The following is a 13,199-nucleotide window of genomic DNA, read 5'->3' on the forward strand; positions in this document are numbered from 1 at the left end:
ATATATATATATATTAATTTAATATAATAAATGTTATTTAAACAATATTTAATATGTGGTTAGGTACTGTTGTATTAATAATAGATGTATGACATAGTTAATTTTGTCAAAAAATTGTAATGAAAATTCTTTTCAAAGTAATATACTTTAGATTTTAGGATTTAGAGTGTAGGATTTGAATTTTGGGAATTAGTATGAACAAAATCGGCGGTAGGATTGGAAGTTTAGAGTTTAGGAACAAAAATTAATTTAATATTTTCATGTATTACTTTTTGCACTGCAGTATAAATTTGTCGGTGTCCGTTACTGATTTGCGGTATAATTACTGAACGCGAAACTTTTAGTCTAGTGTGTAGTGTTACGGTGACTTATTTTTTCTTTCTAAGTATTAATGTTAATTAAAAGAAGGCAAAAAGAAAAATAAGTTTGGTTAGTATGGATGTGGCTACGCCTCCGATGTGAAAAAAGCAAACTCTCTATCCAAGAAGTCATCCGCAACAAGTTGCCCTCTCGGACCACCATCTCCCGGGTCGTTTGCACCGCTCGACCCCTTACCATCAACAGCATCCCCTACACCTTTTTCTCCACTGTCGAAATCTACCCTGACTCAAAGCCCACTTCGCCATCATATTCGTCGTCATTCGCACAATAATGTCCGCAACAATCATTAGAACTACCCCATCTGAGTCTTCACCCACAATGTTAAACTTATGCTTTGAAATCCATCAAATTAAGCCATGCAACTCTCTAGTCTGATTACATAAAAATCACAAAAAATGCAACATATAATTAATATAACTATACAGTCAAAACATCAATCACATATCTCCTAGATAAGAATATATTTTACACCACAAATAAGACATAACTGCCTTGAAACTCTGTTACCTTAGAATTCATCAACTTTTGAAAATCACAAACAGCAAACTATTATAATTAAGTAACATATTATATCTTTGGGTAGTAACATATAAGTGCCTAGTTAAGAACTATGTATTTATTAACCAAACTACCTCTCTGGATGTACCCATTTCATTGGAGTTCTTCTTTTTTGTTTGGATCTTCTTTGCTTTTTATGTCTTTTCTTATTATCTATCAAACAAAAAATGATCACTCATGCTAGGAATTCATCCCATAAGAATGGTTCTAGAGGTGGAATTTAGTTGAGACAATGGAGGATATGGCCTCCCAAACTTTTTATAAAAAAATTAGTAGTATTTCTTCCAAAATTAAAAAATAGTTTAGTTGGCTCACATATTTTACTATAGTTTAAAGCACCCAGGTTCACGTTTTTGTTTGACTTTCACAACACATCAAAATTAAAAGATAAAATCAAATCAAATAAAAAAATTATCTAACAAAAAAAATTAAGAATAAAAAAAATCATCTAACAAACAAATAAAATAAAAAAAGGTATTTAACAAAAAAAGATAAGAATAAAAAAGATCATTTAACTAATATAAAAATTATTTATTTATTTATTTATTTAATATTAGGTATTTTATATTTATTTAATTAGGTATCATTTATTTATTTAATTTAATATTATTTTATGTTTTACTGTTTATTTAACTTAATTTTTTATATGATAAAAAATATTAGAATATTTAACAAGTATTGATATTATTGTATTTGTATAAATTGATAAAAAAATTAATAAATATTATAAATTACTAAAAAGTTTAGTTCTGATTCATTTATTGAAGATTTCAAGTCACTAAAGACTCGAAAAATATCATTATAAACTATTTTATATTTTTTTATCTGTAGAATTATTTACTTATTATCTTATTAGTAACAAACTTAAAGAATAATTATATTTATAAATTTTGTTTTAATATAAATACTATTATTAAATTTTTATATTAAATTTTTGGCCCCAAAAAATTTGTTTCAAGCTCCGCCACTGAACAATTCCATCAACTTTTTTATCAATGATATATATTCCAAACTGAAAAATAAAAAAGGCATCTCAAACTGTATTAACAAAAATTGGACTTCAGAATTTTATCTTCACGTCCTCTAGAAAATCTATTTTGAGTTGATATTCACAAAAAATGCTACGAGATAGAGCTATATGAAATATAAATACCCATTGATAATCAAGTTTAGAGTTATCCTCATTAGAGGTTGGTTGAAGGCTATTTGTTACAATCCAATAACATAATCAGCACTTTATGTTACCAAATCTTCAAAGAAGTATCTAAATTAAGCTTGCAAACATTATCTTATCGTATAGGCTAAAGCATACTAAGCGCATGAGAGATGTATTCACACAAGAGCAGATAGTTTTCCAACAAATTTTAAGAAAAAGTATCCAAAAGGATGATGACACTAGGACCAAGCTTTGAGTAATCACTACTGAGGCTGACGTTAGATTATGTTAGATGTTATATAGACGAATCGAATAACAAATTTTGACAAGAGTTTAGAAAGACACACCTATGATTTACACTGGTTCAATCCTAATCTGGAGTCTGCATCTAGTCCTCACCAAGCAACTTGACAACAAATTTTCTTATTTCTTTTAACACAGATCAACTTTAAATACAAACTTAACACCACATATTACAACTTACAAGAATAAACTCAGAAATCATTCAGGCCTTCACTCTGACCAATGGAACTAGAATTTATTTCTTTTGAAAGTCTGAAAATGGCTGTTATTAGATTGTAAGCATACTTGTCTAACATGAATGGCAAGGAATAGCGGGAAGATCGCTATACATACCAGGCTGCGGAGTCAGAGCACCACCACTCTAGTGCTGCGATGAAGGAGCGGATGATTGGCGACTTCGAAAGCACATAGAGCACCACCGACCATGCCTAACAGAGTTTAATCCTGCGCGATAGATGGTGGTCGTGCGATGACCAGCGGTGGCTGTGCGCCAGTGTGAACCAGGAGGTTGCTTCGATGTGAGGTGAAGGGTGGGACGATGACCCAACTTGACTGCCTCTCCTCCAATTTTTTTTCCGACGCCCAGCGAGGCCCAATTCAACAAACTCCCACTAACAGCATCCCAACACAGTCAAATCCCGTTAGATTTCACGCCACCAGCTCGGCTCAGTTGACCCTCCCATTAGCGCCTTCAACCTCCTGACAATCTACTCCATCCTGCGTAATAGAAACAACACGTGTCAGCATTTTCCATAAAAAGAAGGCACATCTGTATATCTATATGAAATTGAATCTGTACACTAGAGCAACCTTAATAAAAAATATAGACTGCGTTTTACTTTTTCACTATATTGCTTATTTTTTTCTTTCTGAAACACACAAAACATAACATGCAATTTACTTTTTCACTTTTTTTGATTTTTTTTTTGTTTCTGACACAAGTAAAACGCTACTTGCATTTTATTTTGTTGAGGATTTGTTTTTTTCTTTTTATGAGAGAAACCAAGCGTAGGTTGCGTTTTATGTTTTTTGTTTAATTTTTTGAAGCATCAACACGCAAGTTGCATTTTATATGGACGAAGTATTTTTATTGAAAGCTGCAAAATGCAGCTTGTGTTTTGTACATAAAAAATATTTTAATCAAGAGTGTTGCCTATAAATACCATTGCATCCGTGATTCATACCTCGCTCCCACTCCCATTCTTCTTTGCCAAGCTAAGTAGTATAAAAAAAGTTGGGTTAGATGAAGTTGAGATTATAGAAGGCATTGCATACTTGCGAATGTATTATAATGGTGAGATTATATCGAACATACATGAAGGAGTGAATTTTATTTGTGATTGTCCATTTTTTTGTTATTCCATTCACCATGAGTTTTCTAGAGTTGCAAAATGGTCTGTGTGAGAATGTAAGAACCAGAGTTTTCGCATAAAACCTCTTAAGTAAGAATAATTTAACTGCCCTGAATAGGTTTGAAAATATAAAAATATTTTTTTTAAAATATAAAGGTGAGATTCGGATTCAGTGGATTTTTCTGAGTGGAAAAGTATTTTCTTTTAAAAATTTTTGCGTAAATATGCGTACCGGTAGATTAGTCGGTAGTACCGGCTTAAGTATGTCCAGTACTGCATGAGAGAGTAAAATAGTAGAAAATCATAGAAAAGTATTTGGAATAGTAAGACGGGCATTTATTCTAAAAGTTTTGGCCTAAAGTTAGGCCAAACAAACAAAAAATGCTATGCGGTTGGACCGGACCTAAGTTGGACCAAGCCCAATATATAAAAGCACATTTTAATGAGCTTTCAGCTCATTTTTCAGCACACACAAAGAAAAGGGGCACTGGTTATTGGAGAAGAGAGGAAGAAGAGCACTATTCACTCTCTCCTTTCTTTATCCATAACTTGAGCTACGGTACTCCAATTGATGAGCTGTTTGCGGTCACGCCAAACTCTCGTCGAGCCTGTTGTTTCTAGATAAACAAAGTGGTAAGGAACTCACTCTTTGCTTTTTAGTTTTTCTACCCTATGTCATTTTTGAAAATGGCTTCTAGGTTGTTGAGTTTTTTTGTGTTCTTGTTGTTTAGGTATAATCTAGCTTGGGTGAGTAGTGGGTTTTACCCCAAAACTCATTGAACAATGTAAGATATCACTAAACTCTTGTGTTTAGTTGTATGTCATAGACCCTAGCTTTTATTTTTGTTATTTTTCATGATATAGAGTGTTCTTGGTGTTGTTTGGTGTTGAGTGAAGGCTTGAAAGCTCGTGGGGAAGTGATTTTGTGCGTGGAGAATAATCGACCAAGGTATAATTTTGGTTTCCTTTATGTAGTATATAATATTTCATAAAACTTAGGCTACTGGCCCTTAAGATAGGCTTGAATGATGTGATTGTATGATTAATTGTATGTAAATGTTATGCTTGATGATGGTTTGGACAGAGGTTGAATGAGTTTGAATGTGATGACATATATGTTGGTAGATGATGATTATTGATGGGTATGATAACTTTGATGATTTATGATGGTGGATGTCGAGGTTTAAAGATGAATATTGATGATGATTTTAATTATTGGTTATTGTGGTTCATGTTGAAAATAAATGAGTGAGGATGTTTGATGAATTGAATTGATTTATTGATGTTAATAGGACTAATTGGATGAAATATTTGATACATGAAGCATTGATGATTGTTGGAAATATTGAATGGTGGTATTGAGGAATTTGGATGTGAATTTAGGTTAATTAGAGTTGGATGAGGTGAGTATTGAGTGGTTTAGATGATTGAATAATTGATATGGTTCAGGAATGCTTGGTTTGAACTCTTGAGTGATTTTGGTCTGGTTGGTTTGTGAATAGTTTGGTTTCGAATTGAGGAATTTGGTAAATTTGAGGTTTAAAGTTTTTGGTAAAAAACAAAATTTTGGCCAACTTTGGCGGATCATATCTTGAGCCTTGATTTTTGAAATTAATTGAATTTTATATCAAATTAAAGACAATTTAAAGAGCTTTAAAAGGGTATAGGTTTTGTGAAAATCAAAATTTTGTTGAGAAATATATGATCGTTGGAAGTAGGTGTCAAAAATCTGGATTCTGTGATGTTGCAGAAAATTGTAAGTTCTGGTTTGTGCGCCCACGCACACACCTGTGCCTACACACCGAGCAGAACGAGAGTTATGACTCGTGCATATGCATAAGGGGTACGCGTGCAAAAGTTGCAAGTTGTGCATACGCACAACATCATGCGTACGCACAAGCTGGGAAGAGTCCTCTGTTGAGTGCATATGCACACCCTTGTGCGTACACACGAAAATAATATTTTACCTTGGGTGTGTACGCACACGTCTATGCGTACGCACAAGTTGACAAAACTCTTTTGGTGCGTGCATACACACAACCCTATGCGTACGCACAAACCGTGTTTTTAACTGTTTTACCTTCTCGGCACGCTTGTAAACTTCCGTAACACTTGTTTAAAACCTTTTTCTAGTATTTTAGGCTTTGAATCTAAGGGGGAAAATAATAAGTGAGTTCAACTAGATATTTTTGTAGGAGTTTAGAAGACGGTGACTTAGGCCTAGTATGTCAGTTGGATAGAGTTGTCATGTGAACTAGTGGGGAGCCGGGTTGATGACGAACTTGTGATATTGAGGATGGATGATGAGTTTAAACCTTGAAAAGGAATGATTATGGCTAACGAGATTGAGTATGAGATTGGGATAAACATTGTTCACCGTCGTAGGGGCTGTGCCAGTCTCCCGCCTACGTTCGGATGTGAGAGCTGTGGCAGTCTCCCGCTCATGTGATACGAATTGTATTGGTAAGTCGCTATGCGCCTTGGGCAAGGGTTGTGGTAGTCTCCCGCCTACATTGAGATGTGAGGACTGAGACGGTCTCCCTCTCACATAACTTTTCTTTCGCCAGAGTAAACTCGGCACTATAACCCAAAAGAGTGTGCTGGGCACTATAACTCACGGGGCGTAAGATAAAGTGCTGGGCACTAGAAAGAGTGAGCAGAGCACTATAACCTTGGTCGTGGTAGAAAGACGACATCCCAGGGATTTGTCGGGTTGGCATTTTGAACCGACAAGTGATATCACGAGCCAAATAGGAGAGACATTCTTCATATGCATCTTTTACATGTTTGCTTACTTTGATTACATGAGTTATGCATATTTGGATAATATGTCTAAATGCTAGTTGAATTACCTAATACATACTACTATTTGTGTTTTACTTGTTTGCATTAAATGTGTTTTTCTACCATTGAGGAGGATCGGGAGGCGGTGGCGATGGGATCACTGATGAGCGGATAATTTATATGCTTTTTGGCATTGTTTTTAGGTAGTTTTTAGTAGGATCTAGCTACTTTTAGGGATATTTTTATTATTTTTTATGCTAAATTCATATTTCTGGACTTTACTATGAGTTTGTGTGTTTTTCTGTGATTTCAGGTATTTTCTGGCTGAAATTGAGGGACCTGAGCAAAACTCTGATAAGGAGGTTGACAAAGGACTGCTGATGTTGTTGGATTCTGACCTCCCTTTACTCGAAATGAATTTTTTGGAGCTACAAAACTCCAAATGGAACGCTCTCAACGGCGTTGGAAAGTAGACATCTAGAGCTTTCCAGCAATATATAATAGTCCATACTTTATTCGAGTTTAGATGATGCAAATTAGTGTTCAACGCCAGTTCCATGTTGCATTCTGGAGTCAAACGCTAGAAAGACGTCATAAACCAGAGTTAAACGCCAAAAAACGCGTTACAACTTGGCGTTTAACTCCAAGAGAAGCCTCTGCACGTGTAAAGCTCAAGCTCAGCCCAAGCACACACCAAGTGGTCCCCGGAAGTGGAATTCTGCATTAATTACTTATTTCTGTAAACCCTAGTAGCTAGTCTAGTATAAATAGAACATTTTACTATTATATTAGACATCTTGGTCTCATCTTGGTTTCATCTTTTATCTTAGCATCCATCTTTGGACGTTTAGTTCTTAGACTTTGGGGGCTAGCCATTCGGCCATGCCTGAACCTTGATCACTTATGTATTTTCAACAGTGGAGTTTCTACACACCATAGATTAAGGGTGTGGAGCTCTGCTGTACCTCGAGTTTTAATGCAATTACTACTATTTTATATTCAGTTCAGCTTATTCTTGTTCTAAGATATTCGTTGCACTTCAACCTGATGGATGTGATGATCCGTGACACTCATCATCATCCATCGTTATGAACGCGTGATTGACAACCACTTCCGTTCTACCTTAGAACGAGCGCATATCTCTTGGATTCCTTGATCAGAATTTTCGTGGTATAAGCTAGAATTATTGGCGGCCATTCCTGAGAGTCTGGAAAGTCTAAACCTTGTCTGTGGTATTCTGAGTAGGATTCAGGGATTGAATGACTGTGACGAGTTTCAAACTTGCCTTTGTTGGGTGTGATGACAAACGCAAAAGAATTAATGGATTCTATTCCGACATGATCGAGAACCAACAGATGATTAGCCGTGCTGTGACAAGAGCATTTGGACCATTTTCACTGAGAGGATGGGAAGTAGCCATTGACAATGGTGATGCCCTACATACAGCTTGCCATGGAAAGGAGTATGAAGGATTGAAAGTAAGAAAGCAGTATGTTGTAGAGATTCAACAGGGACGAAGTATCTCCATACACTTATCTGAAATTCCCACCAATGATTTACATACGTATTTCTATCTTTATTTTATGTTTTGTTTATTATTATTTTTGAAAACTCTATAATCATTTAAATCATCCCAACTGAGATCAACAAGATGACCATAGCTTGCTTCATACCAACAATCTCCGTGGGATCGACCCTTACTCACGTAAGGTTTATTACTTGGACGACCTAGTGCACTTGCTGGTTAGTTGTGCGAAGTTGTGGCAAAGTGTGATTCACGTTTGAGAGCGCTACCAAGTCTTTGGCGCCATTGTTGATGATCACAATTTTGTGCACCAAGTTTTTGGCGCTGTTGCCGGGGATTGTTCGAGTTTGGACAACTGACAGTTCCTCTTGTTGCTCAGATTAGGTAATTTTCTCTTTGTTTTATTTTCAAAATTTTTTCGAAAATCTTTCAAAAAATTTTTTTACTTCTGTTTTCAAAAAATTATTCTAAATTTTTAAGAATGAGTTCTAGTGTTTCATGAAGCATGTTGAAGCTTGGCTGGCTGAAAAGCCATGTCTAACTCAATTGGATTGAGGCTTCCCCTTTTCAGTATATGACGTTGGATGAAGTATCAGCTGTTGTATGTCTGATTTATATGCTAAAGCTTGGTTGGCCATTGGCTATGTCTAGTGCTTTGGACAGAAGCTTTCACAAAAGGCTTGGCTGGCTATTAAGCCATGCCTAATTCCTGGACCGGAGCTTTAGACTAACATTGCAAAGATTCTTGGAATTCTTATTAAAAATTTTGAATTTCTTATCTTATTTTTCCTAGATGATTTCAAAAAAAAATAATACAAAAAATCGATAAAATCATAAAAACCAAAAATATTTTGTGTTTCTTTTTTGAGTCTTGTGTCATGTTTTAAGTTTGGTGTCAATTGCATGCTCATCTTTTTCTTGCATTTCTCGAAAATTCATGCATTGTATTTTTCATGATCTTCAAGTTGTTCTTGATGAATTTTCTTGTTTGATCTTCATGTTTTGTGTTTTTTTTTTGTTATTTTTCATGTGCATTCTTGCATTCATAGTGTCTAAGCATGAAAACTTTCTAAGTTTGGTGTTTTGCATGTTTTCTTTTCTTGAAAATTTTTTTCAAAAATATGTTCTTGATGTTCATCTTGACATTCAAAGTGTTCTTGGTGTTCATCTTGACATTCATAGTGTTCTTGCATGCATTATATGTTTTGATTCATAATTTTCATGTTGTGAGTCATTTTTGTGTTTTTCTCTCTCCAAATTTAACATTAAAAAAAAAATTAAAAAATATATTTTCCTTATTTTGCTCATAATTTTCGAAAATTTGAATTGACTTAGTAAAAAATTTTTAAAACTTAGCTATTTCTTACAAGTCAAGTCAAATTTTCAATTTTAAAAATCCTATCTTTTCAAAACTTTTTCAAAAATCAAATCTTTTTCATTTTTATCTTATGATTTTCGAAAATTTAAAAATATTTTTTAAAATCTTTTTCTTAGCATTATTTCAAAATTTCGAAAATTTTACTAACAATTAATGTGATTGATTAAAAAATTTGAAGTTTGTTACTTTCTTGTTAAGAAAGGTTCAATCTTTAAATTCTAGAGTCATATCTTTTAGTTTCTTGTTAGTCAAGTAATCAATTTTAATTTTAAAAATCAAGTCTTTTTTAAAATATCTTTTCAATATCTTTTTAATCATATCTTTTTCAAATCATATCTTTTTCAAAATTTGATTTCAAAAATATCTTCTCTAACTTCTTATCTTTTCAAAATTGATTTTCAAATCTTTTTCAACTAACTAATTGACTTTTTGTTTGTTTCTTATCTTTTTCAAAACCACCTAACTACTCTTCTCTCTCTAATTTTCGAAAATCATCCCCCTCTTTTCAAAATTCTTTTAAATTAACTAATTGTTTCAAATTTTATTTTTTAATTCTATTTCTTCTCCTAATTTTCAAAAATCACTAACCCTTTTTCAAAATTAATTTTCGAAATTCTCTCTCTCTCATCTCCTTCTATTTATTTATTTAATTACTAACACTTCTCTTTATCTCAAGAATTCGAACCTATCTTCCCCCTTGTGTTTGGATTCTTAACTTTTTTCCTTCTTGTATTCCTTTCTTCTTCTACTAACATAAAGGAATCTCTATACTGTGACATAAATGACTCCTCTTCCTTTTCTGTTCTCTTCTTTTTCATATGAGTAGGAACAAGGAAAAAGGCATTCTTGTTGAAGTTGATCCTGAACCTGAAAGGACTTTGAAGAGGAAACTGAGAGAAGCTAAAATACAACAAGCCAGAGACAACCTTACTGAAATTTTCGAACCCAACAACAATAATGCAAGGAGGATGCTTGGTGATTATACTACACCTACTTCTAAATTTGATGGAAGAAGCATCTCAATTCTTGCCATTGGAGCAAACAATTTTGAGCTGAAGCCTCAACTAGTTGCTCTAATGCAACAAAACTGCAAGTTCCATGGACTTCCATAAGAAGATTCCTATCAGTTTTTAACTGAATTCTTGTAGATCTGTGAGACTGTTAAGACTAATAGAGTAGATCCTGAAGTCTACAGGCTCATGCTTTTCCCTTTTGCTGTAAGAGACAAAGCTAGAACATGGTTGGACTCACAACCTAAAGATAGCCTAGACTCATGGGATAAGCAAGCTTAGAGTGGATGTTCAGACCTTCAAACAAAAAGATGGTGAATCCCTCTATGAAGCTTGGGAAAGATACAAGCAGATGATCAAAAGGTGTCCTTCTGACATGCTTTCAGAGTGGACCATTCTAGATATATTCTATTATGGTCTATCTGAGTTCTCTAAGATGTCACTGGACCATTCTGCAGGTAGATCCATTCACCTAAAGAAAACACCTGCAGAAGCTCAAGAACTTATTGACATGGTTGCAAATAACCAATTCATGTACACTTCTGAGAGGAATTCTGTGAATAATGGGACACCTCAGAGGAAAGGTGTTCTTGAGATTGATGCTCTGAATGCTATATTGGCTTAGAATAAAATGCTAACTCAGCAAGTCAACATGATTTCTCAAAGTCTGAATGGATGGCAAAATGCATCCAACAGTACTAAAGAGGCATCTTCTGAAGAAGAAGCCTATGATCATGAGAACCCTGCAATGGCAGAGGTAAATTACATGGGTGAACCTTATGGAAACACCTATAATTCCTCATGGAGAAATCATCCAAATTTCTCATGGAAGGATCAACAAAAGCCCCAACAAGGCTTTAATAATGGTGGAAGAAACAGGCTCAGCAATAATAAGCCTTTTCCATCATCTTCTCAGCAACAGACAGAGCATTCTGAGCAGAGCTCTTCTAGCTTAGCAAACATAGTTTCTGATCTGTCTAAGGCCACTTTAAGTTTCATGAGTGAAACAAGGTCATCCATTAGAAATTTGGAGGCAAAGTGGGCCAGCTGAATAAGAAAATCACTGAAACTCCTCCTAGTACTCTCCCAAGCAATACTGAAGATAATCCAAAAAGAGAGTGCAAGGCCATTGACATAATTAAAATGGCCGAACCTAGAGAGGAAGGGGAGGACATAAATCCCAATGAGGAAGACCTCATGGGACGTCTCCCAGACAAGAAGGAGTTCCCTATTGAGGACCTAAAGGAATCTGAGGCTCATATAAAGACCATAGAGATTCCATTAAACCTCCTTCTGCCATTCATGAGCTCTGAAAACTATTCTTCCTCTGAAGAGGATGAAGATGTAACTGGAGAGCAAGTTGCTCAATATCTAGGAGCCATCATGAAGCTGAATGCCAAGTTGTTTGGTAATGAGACTTGGAAAGGTGAACCTCCCTTGCTCATTAGTGAACTAGATACATGGGTTCAGCAAACTCTATCTCAAAAGAAACAAGATCCTGGTAAATTCTTAATACCCTGTACCATGGGCACCATGACCTTTGAGAAGGCTCTGTGTGACCTGGGGTCAGGTATAAATCTTATGCCACTCTCTGTAATGGAGAAGCTGGGGATCTTTGAGGTACAGGCTGCCACATTCTCATTACAGATGGCAGACAAGTCAGTAAGACAAGCTTATGGATTGGTAGAGGACGTGTTAGTAAAGGTTAAAGGCCTTTACATCCCTGCTGATTTTATAATCTTAGACACTAGGAAGGACGAGGATGAATGCATCATCCTTGGAAGACCCTTCCTAGCCACAGCAGGAGCTGTGATTGATGTTGATAGAGGAGAGCTATTCCTTCAATTGAATGGGGACTACCTTGTGTTTAAAGCTCAAGGATATTCCTCTACAACCATGGAGAGGAACATGAAAAGCTTCTCTCAATATAGAGTCAAACAAAGCCCCCACAATCAAACTCTAAGTTTGGTGTTGGGAGGCCATGATGAGCGGATAATTTATAAACCCTAAGCTACTAGTTCTCTACAAATAGGACCTTTTGCTATTGTATTAGACATCTTGGTTCTTCTGGTTCCCTCTCTGGGGCCGAAGCCAATGATCACCATTATCACTTATGTATTTTCAACGGTGGAGTTTCTACACACCATAGATTAAGGTGTGGAGCTCTGCTGTACCTCGAGTATCAATACAATTACTATTGTTCTTCTATTCAATTCGGCTTATTCTTGTTCTAAGATATCACTTGTTCCTCAACTTGATGAATGTGATGATCCGTGACACTCATCATCATTCTCACCTATGAATGTGTGCCTGATAACCACCTCCGTTCTACCTTATATTGAGTGGATATCTCTTGGATCCCTTAATTGGAATCTTCGTGGTATAAGCTAGAATTGATGGCGGCATTCTTGAGAATCCGGAAGGTCTAAACCTTGTCTATGGTATTCTGAATAGGATGCAAGGATTGAATGACAGTGACGAGCTTTAAACTCGTGATTGTGGGGCGTTAGTGACAGACGCAAAAGAATCACTGGATTCTATTCCGACATGATCGAGAACCGACAGCTGAATAGCCGTACTGTGACAGAGCGCGTTGAACATTTTCACTGAGAGGACGGGACTGTAGCCATTGACAACGGTGATGCCCAACATACAGCTTGCCATGGAAAGGAGTAAGAAGGATTGGATGAAGACAGTAGGAAAGTAGAGAGACGGAAGGGACAAAGCATCTCCATACACTTATCTGAAATTC

The 13,199-nt window shown here is 35.4% G+C and overlaps 1 non-coding gene across 1 annotated transcript; it reads right to left on the reverse strand.

Moving 5' to 3' along the window:
• Positions 1–10,721: 10,721 nt before the first annotated feature.
• On the reverse strand, positions 10,722–10,829 carry LOC112700069 (small nucleolar RNA R71). The gene has a single exon (XR_003152992.1). It is a non-coding gene; the product is annotated as a small nucleolar RNA R71 (small nucleolar RNA).
• Positions 10,830–13,199: the final 2,370 nt, after the last annotated feature.

Source organism: Arachis hypogaea, chromosome 6, assembly GCF_003086295.3.
Source record: "Arachis hypogaea cultivar Tifrunner chromosome 6, arahy.Tifrunner.gnm2.J5K5, whole genome shotgun sequence".
NCBI classification, from domain to species: Eukaryota; Viridiplantae; Streptophyta; class Magnoliopsida; order Fabales; family Fabaceae; genus Arachis; species Arachis hypogaea.